The sequence below is a fragment of the Gasterosteus aculeatus genome, chromosome 10 (assembly GCF_964276395.1).
Source record: "Gasterosteus aculeatus chromosome 10, fGasAcu3.hap1.1, whole genome shotgun sequence".
Lineage (NCBI taxonomy): Eukaryota > Metazoa > Chordata > Actinopteri > Perciformes > Gasterosteidae > Gasterosteus > Gasterosteus aculeatus.
In genome coordinates, this window is record NC_135697.1 from 1851195 (window position 1) to 1863072 (window position 11878).

Sequence of the window (11878 nt, forward strand, 5' to 3'; positions counted from 1 at the left end):
TACGCTAGCACTAACCACTGGCTTGGTGAAGCGAGATGCATCTGTATTTCAGGTGAATCATGACATGAATTGGAATGCCCATTTCGTCTGGTGAAAAACTGTGCCTCCTGGAAGAAAGTAACATCCGACACCTGTGATTATTTTTAAATAGGCATACAACAGTAACGCCGACCACCGTATCACTCAACACGGCTCTCCATTGATTATGTAAAACTTTAGCCATAATATAATTGAACTTTGTGTGAATATGAAATTCATTTCTAATTTCACCTGCGGGCCATCTGCATTTACTTTTGGTTTTAACTTTAACCTAGGCCAGTACTCAGGGAATTACTCTATGTAATAAAATAAAACGCCATACTACAACATTTAAATAAGAGGTATATATTGTGGTATTAATAATAGTTTTTGCATTTGTGGAAAAGTTGAACACATTCAAACAGAGCAGTGGGCCGACATTTTCACACCTGCATCTAAGCAATTTTTCTTCTCAGGCTTTATCTGTAGCAGAAGCATGGCCTTTGATGGTGATGCAGTCTTCATCCCAGTCAAGGTCAAACTTGCAGATGCAGTGGACTCACTCACTCTCCACCTTCCAGGAAATAAATAAAAGAGAAACCAAAATGGACTATTCAATAGGATCCAAAATAACAAAGGAATTCACAGGAGGAATGAGAAAGGGAGTCAGTCCAGTGTTGGCGACTCGCTGCCTTGTCTCTCATCTCCGAGTGACAGCTCAGAGTAATGACTAGTAACGCCTCACAGTGATTACCTGATATCATTTTTCTTCCTACCCGCATTCGCAATCTACAAAAATGTTTTATCTCGCCGCTGCAGCAGTGTGTGTGAGTGTGTCTGTGATTGAGTAGGCGAGTGAGTGAATGAATGCAGGAGTGAGTGAGTGAGTAAGACGCAGATGAAACTGAGCATTTTATCTTCTCTGGCAGTGTTATGGTACCTGCAATGCTGGAAGACAAAATTGGTGTAATATCTGTGTTACTTAAAGACACTGTCAGAGACTTCTTTAATCACTCACTCTGTGGTTGTAGTTTATTCAAAACTGTATTTAATGGTAGATCAAGACAAGTCTAAGGTCATGCTATCAGTTAGTACTCCAAAGGGAGCAGAGATTGTTCAATAGGTTTGTCCTTGCCGCACCTGACATCAGTGACATCCTATAAAATAAAACACAATTTAGTCTGGGAAAAATAATGATTGGGTTGTGATATTATGGGGTTATTATATTATCCAGATGTGCGAACAAATAAGTCACAGAAATACTTTCCTGCCAGCAGTTTTTCAATGAAAGGTTTAAATAGATTTGACCCTGAGAATCACCTGAAAGTTGTTTAATTGATGTGGCATGCACAAGTAATATAAAACAATATACCATTTAGTTCTATAAATATTGGGCGAAAATGTAAAAGAATTAACAGAAAAATACAACAAAGAAGAACTCAGAAGTATGCAACAATGCATGTGCTACATATTTTGGAAATAATTTCTATGTTTACATCACAAGTTCTAAACTTGTACAACTTCTAAATAGGTGACCTAATTTCAATAAAAAGATAAGGGTAGGGGAAAGCGTACTGCAAATTTGATACCACTCTGCAAGAAGTTGATCTTATGCGCAGCAGCACCACCATATGGCATTTAATACTGCAGCCAGCCAACCCTCCACCAAGCCGGGAGAGAGAGCAGGCTGAGCCCAAAGGCCTGCTGATCCTGGCCCACCTCTCTCTGTTCCTTTTTCAATTAATCAAAGTCTTGATTAGGCTTATACTGACTCCCTCAGGTAATGATGGATGTGCTGCTGGAGAAGCTGTGCTGGGAACTTTGCATACTTTACGTGAGGCAGGAGGGTGGAGGACTAGTCCGGAGGGCTGGCGAGAGGTGGAAGAAAAGGTAGATTATTTCCAGTTGCATCTTTCAGCAGCAAGGCTGCTCAAGAATGCTTAATCTGAGATTAAGTGAAAGACATACAACATGTGAAAAACCGAAGACAACAACGAAAAAAACTAAAAAGAATAGAATAAAAGATGGTAAAAATAAGCAGAAGGATTTAATATTAAAGTGGGATGAATGCAAACATATGCAATACATGCATATTGGTTTAAATATTTGATTTGACTGCTAATATTCAGTCAATAGTGAAGACTATTGACTTTGGTTTTTCATAACATCCAATTAATTGTACATGTGTTTCCTGTTTTATTTTTTACTCCACCCCGATGCCAACACAAGGTATATTCTCCCCTGCATCCGCTGTTTGGCTGCTACGTGTACTCATCGCTCTCCAGTATTTCCTTCTAGAGTTTGCTTTTGTGGTTTATGACTTTTCCTCTGTTCCGAACACAGTTGTGATGGTGCTTAATAACGAATAACATCTTGTCTGTCTTCTGATTATGGAGGGACTTCATATATCAATTCATAACGTAGCCAGAAAGGGTTAGATGATATATGTGTATATTCATGTTATAATATATACATTCTGAAATATATTTCATGTACTCATTTGTTTGCCTCATCAGCAGAGGAACCCAGTCTTCATATCTCACCTCTGGTGAGGTGTCTAGGAATTTTTACAGTATTTTAAACAATAGAAGTTCAATTAGGAGAGACATGTGAATGATTAGTAATTCATATTTATTATGCTTGATGAAGCCTTCATGAGTACATGAGGCAAATTTATTTGGCGCTTGAACTCAATGACGCGATTTGAGATTTAGCTGTGGGGCTCCCCCCCGAGGAGCCCAGACATCAGAGGTTCTGCTGAAGTTACTGGAGTTGGCTGGAGATGAAGATAGGGTCCTGAATCTGAGAAGGCGGATGGAACTGGGAAGGCAGAGGATCACATGTGCCACCAGCAGGATCCTAGAGCCGGGGATAAAGCACATTTAACCTGTTGCAGCCGACTGGCACCAGTTTTGGCTCCAAACCGAGCCAGAACAGGAATGTTGTGTATTCATCACAAACAAATATATAAATGCTTCACACCGTTCAAAACATCATAATCGCACAGGTTTTAGGGGTTGGCAGAGGGGGTTGCAGGGTGGGTTTCAGCCAATTAAGATGGTATTTTAGGCGATTCACATAATTTCTTTTGTGTGTTGTAATGATTTATTTATTCACCAGCAACATAAAAGAGATTTTCACACATCCGAACACTCACAGGGGTTTCCCTCATGTTCAATTCAATTCAATTCAATTCATTTTATTTTGTATAGCCCATAATCGCAAATTTGCCTCAGAGGGCTTTACAGTCTGTACACGTACAACATCCTCCGTCCCGAAACCCACCATCGGCACAGGAAAAACTCCCCAAAAAATGAAAAAACCCTTCCAAGAGGGAAAAAAGGGAATAAACCTTAGGGAGAACGTCAGAGGAGGGATCCCACTCCCGGGATGGACAGACTACAATGGATGCCACGTGTACAGAATGAACAGTATATAATACATGCAATTCCTATGACAGAAATGATTCAAGTAATTGTGAGTAGTAAGCCAGGCGCATAGCAGGACCACTGCAGGGGTCAGATAGAACCACCATCCACAGAAGCCTGTGGGGAGGGAGAGCACAGAGACTCATGTCCTGTTTTACTTTCAGTTAACTTTCCTCTCCAGTAGTGTGTCTATATTTTGTAGTGAGAATACTGTGATTTTTCCCTTCCCAGCGCCATACTCGCCTGTCCCAGAGCGAGGGACCGAACGTTCTGTCACAGCGCTTTTGTCAGTGGGTATACGCACATCCTTGACTTTTCCTAGTGGGTATACGCCGTATACCTGCGTATCACGTACACTACACCACCGCTCCTTCCCCCTGTGTGCTTTCCTGCTGGTCGGATTGTCTGCCCTGTCCTTACCCTATGTGTATATATTGTCTGCGCCCCCCTTTGTTCTGTGCCAGTCCGTCTTGTACCTCATGTCAGAGAGCCATCGCTGTATCCATGCCATTTTTCATTGCTATTGTCAGGTCTTGTTATTCTGATACTTTGTTCATTTTTTGTTTCAGTTGGTTCTTTTTTCAGTTTAGCGTTTATTTTCTAGATTGTTTGCAGGATTAGTGCAGGATTTTCAAGAGTGATTTTCAAAATTGACTCAACTCATTGATCTTTAGGGGGTCAACCTTGATAATTGACGCTACAACTTTTAATGTTGACATTAAAAGCCTCCCAGAGAGGGAGTGCTTTGGCCCGTTGAGCCATTGGAAGTCTTTTAGCAAGTACCCAGAACTCTTTTGCTACGTTAGTTGCTGTCACTGTCAAATGCAAATGCAAAGGAAGAGCCCGCCTCCAACTCTCAGATCCATGCAGCCGGCTGCAACGCTTTGGCTGCTCGCTCTGCCCACCCTGCCAGATGGAGGGCTAATCACAGGAACAGCATGCAGCTCGAGCCCCCAAGTTAGCCCTGCCTGTCTGGACACAATGCAGGATGTTAAGCTCTGTCTTTCACTGTACTGGACTGCCATGCTGCTGTTTGCTCACTCCATCTGTCTTCATTCTCTGATCCTTTTTAGAAGATTGCCTCACTTTTTTTGTCACTCTGCTGCTTGTTGTCCTTTAACATTAGGGAGATCCACTAAGAAATTCTAGAATAACTCTGCAAACAAGAGGAACAATGTACAAACCTCTTTCATTCGAAGCGACACAGACCCACTTATATTTTGTCAGCTGCTGAGTTTTCTCCAGAAGGGAGCAGTTGCAGGAGATAAGAGAGACCAAGGTCGATGGTATTGAATCTGGATTCCTGTCCCTGATGAGATTAACCGGCAGAGAGAGACAGAGATGCTCTGTAAACCACAATTTGAAGAATTGCAGTTTATAGATTATCTGTAATCTTATGAAGCCCAGAAAGCCCCTCTTTCTGGCACTTATCTGTCAATGACTACATTCCATCATGATGCAATTATTCATCAATTATTCAATTTCTTGGTATATCACAACTTGGTGTTCAGAACATTGTTTTGAGCTTGTGTTGGATGTTTTTAATAGAGGTAGTTTATTTTCTGTTTTTCAGAACACTCTTTTTATTTTTTATTGATATTTTGTGGTCACTTTGAATGCATGAAATGAAATGTTAATAACTCAAACATGGTTGAGAGAAGCTGTCTCTCGTCTAACTTGACATACCAGATGAAATTATTGGAAACTGTTTGGAAAAGGGAAGGAACTTAAAAGGTAAATTCAATAAAATAAAAAAAATCGATCATCCTCGATGGAAATCTATGAGAAGGGAAAGCGCAACTATTTTGCCTAGTGTACTGACGAGGCCGACGCATATGTGGCGTTCATTACTTTATTGGGCCATGCAAACCTTCCTAATGGGCACGGTATACTTTTCACAGTAGCTTGACTGTGGGTGAGTGGGGAGCACGGTCATCCTCCAATCAGAGGGTTGGGTGGTTGATCCCAGGCCTGGCTAACCCGCATGTTGATGTGTCCTTGAGCAAGACACTTAAACCACATTGTAGCTGAAACTACAGTGTGTGAATGTTAGTTAATAATGGCATGGGATACTGTGTATGGTAGCTCCTGTTATCAGTGTATGAATGGGTGAATGATGTCATGTAGTGTTAAAGCAGTCAGAAGACTAGAAATGCGCTGTACATTTACTATTTTCAACCATTGACGGCATAGATAATTCTTCATTGAACAAAGAGGATATCTCATAATTACAAGATCCATATCCCGTTACAAAACCGTCTCATAATTAGTTTAATTGTCTTCAGTCATCACTCACTGACCGTTTGTGACCGGACACAGAGGTCAATACATACAGTACATAGTCTTTTTATTTATTTTCATTACCATGTGACCACAATGCACCTGGGCAGGCAGAGTTAGTTTAGGTTCTGTTATTAAACTTATTGTTTTCCTATCCACCTTCAACACCCACACATACACAAGCACATACTCAGCATGCAACATTACCAATACCACTGATGCTGACACCCCATCGTATGTTCTATTTTTACAATATAATTTATACTAATTATACACTCTGATTCTAGTGTCTTTAATGTGTGATCTTTTTCTGCTGATGTCCATTCCCTAAGGTTTCGTAGTATTAACTATAACCATCTGATACTAGCCTAGAGTTAAGCATATTTTTCGGGAAAACCTACTTTGGAGTATTACAATTATCATTTTATTTCATGTGTCCATCCAGGCAAATTGGTGGATCCAAAAAAAAAAAAAGACATATGATGTACTTTATTTGTAATCATCGAAAATAATGATAAGTGTATGGGTATTTTTCCAAGTAGGCCACTGACTGGTCGGTACATGCGATGCATTCCGTGTCATGCATATGCATTCACGGAAGGTCATAGGAAAAGTGGGAGTTTCCCATAAAGAGATAGGAGGGGATGTGCAAAGGCTGCTGAATAATATATGGTCTATATAATATATAGTACGTACAGAAACTGCCTGTTTTGTGGGGGAAATTCTGGACTTTCTAAAAGCAGGTGTTAACAAGAATGCGGGTTTCCTCACATATGCCTCCTTGTGAAATTGGAGACATTTCAAGTTGAGTTGAAAGAACTTTTGCCACAAGGATGACACTTTTTCAGTTGAATGAACACAAAATTATGCAATGAAGATGAAGCCACGCAATATAAGTTACTGATAGAAATCAAAGATGACGTTGCATCTCCCACTCAGCGTGCACATTCCATTCCAGCAGTTGTTAAACTGCTCACTACATTACAATTATTGGCATCAGGATAATTTCTTGGCATCAGCAGTGGGAATGTCACAGTCTGCACTCAGCCGTATCACAGCACAAGTACTTCACTCTTTACTACAGCACACTATAGTCAATACATGTATTTCTCCACCACTAATGCCCAAATAACATCTAAACTTCATTGTCGCTTCATTTTTTTAGTCAGTGAGTTTTCGCTGTTTTGAGTTTGGCAGATAGAAAGAAAGGAGGAGGTCCATTCACCCACGCGGTTTAAATACTTGCAATGTAAATGTTTCCTGATTCAATGGGACACGACACACGAGGAAGACCACCACCACCCACACCACCACCAGCCTACAGCTGCTAGGAAGGATATCCAAAAAAAAGAAGGTTACAAGAGAATTAAACCAAAAATGTACAACACAAAACAGAAAAAGAAAATAATTCACATAAAAATCATCCTAATCAAACAATTCACGTAACCCAAACAAAAAGAAAATAAGGGAAACAAACCAAAGAAATACAAACTAGAGGATTAACTACTCAGTCAGCTAGAATCAAAGAACTACACAGGTCCAAGTCTGGTGCCGGCAATAGACACGCTAGGTACGTCGCGGCGGAGACCAAACTGTGCATTTAACAGTGCAGACAGTTAGCGACAAGGTTACATGTAGCAGCAGACTAAGTTGCATGTAGCAGCAGACAAAGCAGCAGTTAGCAGCAGACAAAACAGCAGTTAGCAGCAGCAGAGGCCCCAATCAACTGATGCGTGTCACATCAATCGCCACCTGTGGATTTCGGCCAGCTGATGAGCATTCCCTGTCAATGAACATAAAGTTAGCATTGCCAAGCTACATGTCAAAACTTTTTGGAAGCTAGTTTTAAAGTCACGTACCTGTTTCCCAGGTCAAACCTGCACAGGGAGAGGGAGGGAGAGAAAGACCCACACGGCAGACATCTACCTGTGACCACGCTAACATTAGCTACAGAATATTGTTCGGTCTAACACGGAGAGAGAGAACGAGAGGACTAAAGAGCAAAAAGGAGCACAGTGCACGGAGCACTCTGTCGCTACTGTGCGCAGACAGACACCTGACCCGGAAATGATGCATCAGTGGGGCGCGAGAAGGGGGCAGCCTTTATATACTACCGCCGCCCTAGTGGTCAGAAGGCGCAGTTAACTGTAGCAGGACAATCCTATTTCCATACTGCTACAATACCTTATCCCAGTATATATGTGGGGGCTGGAAAAGAAGACCTTCAAGCAGGCTTGGCGCATGACTTGTATGTGTGTCAACTCTGTCTCTTGTTTGAATACATTAAATATCTGTTTTTTGATGATTTTACACCGGTGTCGAGTATTCATTTTTCTAACACTTCTCCAACCACCTCAAACCCCCTAATCCTCCTCCCCCCTTCTATTGTATTGGGTATTTTACCCCCAAAATAGCTGACTTACTTACTCCTAACAAAGTTCTTACCTTGCCTTGTCCTGACCACCTGCCCTCTTGACCCCATTCCATCCCATATTCTACAATCTATCGCTCCTGACCTTCTTCCTTTCCTCACCTGTCTCATTAACTCTTCTCTGTCATCTGGCTGTTTTCCCAACTCTGAAGGAGGCAAGAGTTAACCCTCTCTGAAGAGACTCACCCTCAACCCATCTGAAGAAAACAACTACAAACCGGTCTCTCTTCTTCCCTTTTTGTCCAAAAGTCTTGAACGTGCTATCTTTAACCACATCTCCACCAACTAACAACCTCCTTCACCCCCACCAGTCAGGCTTCAAGGCAGGCTATTCCACAGACACTGCTCTCTTCGCTGTCTCAGAGCAACTCCACACTGCTAGAGCCGCCTCTCTCTCCTCTGTCCTCATCCTTCTTGACCTTTCTGCTGCATTTGACACAGTAAACCACGAGATCCTTATCTCCTCCCTTCAAGAACTTGGTGTCACAGGTTCTGCTCTCTCCCTTCTCTCATCCTACCTTGATGGCCGCACCTACCGGGTAACCTGGCGAGGATCTGTGTCGGAACTTGTCCTCTTACTACTGGAGTTCCTCAGGGTTCCGTCCTGGCCCCCCTCCTCTTTCCTGTCTACACCAACTCTCTCGGCTCCGTCATTCGCTCACATGGCTTCTCCTGCCACAGCTATGCCGATAACACCCAACTAATTCTCTCCTTTCCTCACTCAGACACTCAGGTGGCAGCACAGATCTCTTCCTGTCTGATTGACATCTTTCAGTGGATGTCCACTCACCATCTGAAAAGACTGAACTACTTCTCTTCCCGGGAAAAGATTCTCCTACACAGGACCTGACTGTTAACTTTGGAAACTCTGTGTTGATTCTCACTTTGACTGCAAGCAACCTCGTGTGACACTTCACAGCCAACTCTCCTTGACTGCCAACATTACAGCAACAATACGATCCTGTAGATACACACTCTACAAAATCAGAATACCGCAGGACCGCAGAGAGCCTTCACATCTTCTGCCGCAAACTAAAGACACACCTCTTCAGACTAGACTAACAAAGTGTAGCACTTAAAATTGTACTTATAATACAATAATGGAAAATATAAAAAGATTTAAGCAATAACTTACAAGAGGCTGTACTTTATCATCTATAATGTACTGTTATAGGGTGTTGTCCTGGGCGTCCCGTGCGTCCTGCCGCCGGAGTCCGACTTGCCATCCAGTGCGCCCCGCACACTGGATGGCCATGGCGTCTGAATATCTCGCACCATCGCCATCCAGTGCGCCCCGCACACTGGATGGCCATGGCGTCTGAATATCTCGCACCATCTCATTTATTTCACATCACTCATTAAGTCCACCTGAATTGTCCTCTATAGCTAAAAGGTGCCCTAAAACGGTTTTGAAAGCTCACATTTCCCAAAACTCATATGTGGCGTTTCTGGGCTATTTTTACACAATCACCACAAATCTAAAACCTGAACAAACGGTCGCACAAAATCAAACTGTTATTTTGATCACTGCACTGATATGGAACGCTCAGGTTGAAAGCAGAGCTGAAGTCCACAAACAGGACCTGGCGTAGGTTCTTGGGGAGTCCAGATGCTGGAGGATGTAGTGTTAAATCAAACAGTTTCCTGTTTCCTGGGGCTATTAATCCACCACTTGGTCCTGATCCACTGATGATTCCAGTCATGCAATTGTAAAGCTGGAACATTTCCAAAGAGCACATATGTGTGGCCCACATGGATGGTGCCTTTTTTTTGTATTGTTAAGCATATGTACTATTTGTTTACTCTATGCGTTCTGAGAGCAATCACAATGTCTACTGACTTCAAAAAGTCTTTTGATCTCCCGGCTGCAGTTTGGAGGTGTGAACACAGTGTCGAGTCAGGGCTTCTCTATGTCGGTAACAGTTGTGTAATGGACCCAGACGGGCCAGCCCAGCTCTTGTTCAGCTCTGTTTGATGGAACCTCATTAATTACCCGAAGCAAGGGCAGCCATGCGCAGCCTATGCGTTGGCCTGTTCATCACCTGCCTGGTTAAGGTTAGAAATCATTCAACGCTTTTGACTTCTTGAAAATCAAACATGTATCTCATTATGGAGGGAATAGCATAGTGTGGGACGGTGTCTGGGCTCCTTTGTCGACAAGGAAAAAATTAAGAAGGCGGGCAAGGTGTAGTAGGGTGAAGTGTCAGAGAAAGAATGACCAGTAAGGTCAAAATCTGCTATTTCTATGTCTGAACCATTCCCTGAATATTCAGCTTTAGGTGGATAAGCTAAAGCAAGAAAGGAGCTAAGGCAAGAAAGGATGAGAAGTTAATCAACACTCATCTGGTAAACTAAACAATGAGGTCCTCATTGTGAATTGTTAAGTTAAATACACCATGGTTAGACTTACATCTCAAATAATGTGAATACAATATACTACTGCATTTTTCTGGTTTAGTTCTACCTGGGTCGTTGATATATACACACACACACACACATATCAAATAATCAGTAGGATATAATATCTAGTGTATATATGTCAGTTGTCATTTGCTTGAAGGTGAAAAAAATCGGTGCTAGAATATCATCTGCTTGTCGGTACTCATGATCGGAACGTGCAAGCGTGGAAAAAAACAATGTTACCCCAGGCTGAGTCTATTTAAGGACACTGATTTGCTAAATTGTATGTCACACTTTAATTAATCAGCAATTGGCTAAAGTGCTTCTAAGACCCGCCTTCTCCGGGCAATTTTGAGATGCAGCTAGAACGTGCATGAGGACAGGACATGCGTATGGCAGGCAGGTACGTGCAACATTTATTTTGCGCAGATATAATATTTTACAAATATGGATACATTCCATATTTCAAAAACACAAATATAGCCATTTTATCAAATATTATCCTTTTTTTAGGGCTCAAGGAGGGTGCTCCAAGTGGGGTGACACCCCATTGCCCTCTATTGGCCAGCCATCACTGGTCCATTCCATTAATTTGATTACAATAATTTTCACTTATAACAATAGATTTTAATACGTATTCAAATATGGTAATTTCTGTTTTCCCTAAAAAAGGTCAATGAAGGGAAGTGTGTCTTTTCTTTTATGGACAGCATTTAGTTTACTGAGGTAAAAAGACTAGTTCACCAGAGTGGCATTTTGAACTGTGCCTCAGCAACCCTGACCTCCTCCTAGACTGTAATGGCATTGCATTACAGACAGTTCCAGCTTACTGAGTCTTAAGATTGAGCCCTTTGCATTTCAAACAGGTGTGACATTCAGACAAGCTGTTCTCCTGTGTCCTTGGCCACAAATCGAGATCTCTCAAAATGTAATGTTCTGTAGCTGGCTCACTGTCAAGGTTAAGAAATATATTTTTTACAATTTGCCAAATATTAAATGCTGGAAGCGAATCCAATGGTTACAGGCTATGTATATTTGATTATTGTACAACCTGTTAAAACAATGAAAATATTAATAAAAAATATTGAAAAAAAGGTTGCTTTGTTTGTGAAAAAATGAGCAGTAATATGTTTATCACATACATCGGCTCTGAAATGATCGTCTAATAAAAAAAAAGACTTTATACTGCCAAACGATCACTGTGAAATATTAAGCATAGGAGCAGTTACATTCAGAGCACAGGCTAGTCATATTCCTAGAACCAAGGGGCCTTGGGGGAGGGGCCCAATGCCCAACGTGCCTCCTAAACACTAAGCCCTGA

General features: G+C 41.8%; 1 long non-coding RNA gene across 1 annotated transcript; it reads right to left on the reverse strand.

Annotated features, from left to right (window-relative positions):
• Positions 1 to 815: 815 nt before the first annotated feature.
• On the reverse strand, positions 816 to 7786 carry LOC144383419 (uncharacterized). The gene is made up of 2 exons (XR_013450781.1): positions 7586 to 7786; positions 816 to 2877 (listed from the first exon to the last, which is right to left on the reverse strand). It is a non-coding gene; the product is annotated as an uncharacterized LOC144383419 (long non-coding RNA).
• Between the last annotated feature and the right edge of the window lie 4092 nt (positions 7787 to 11878).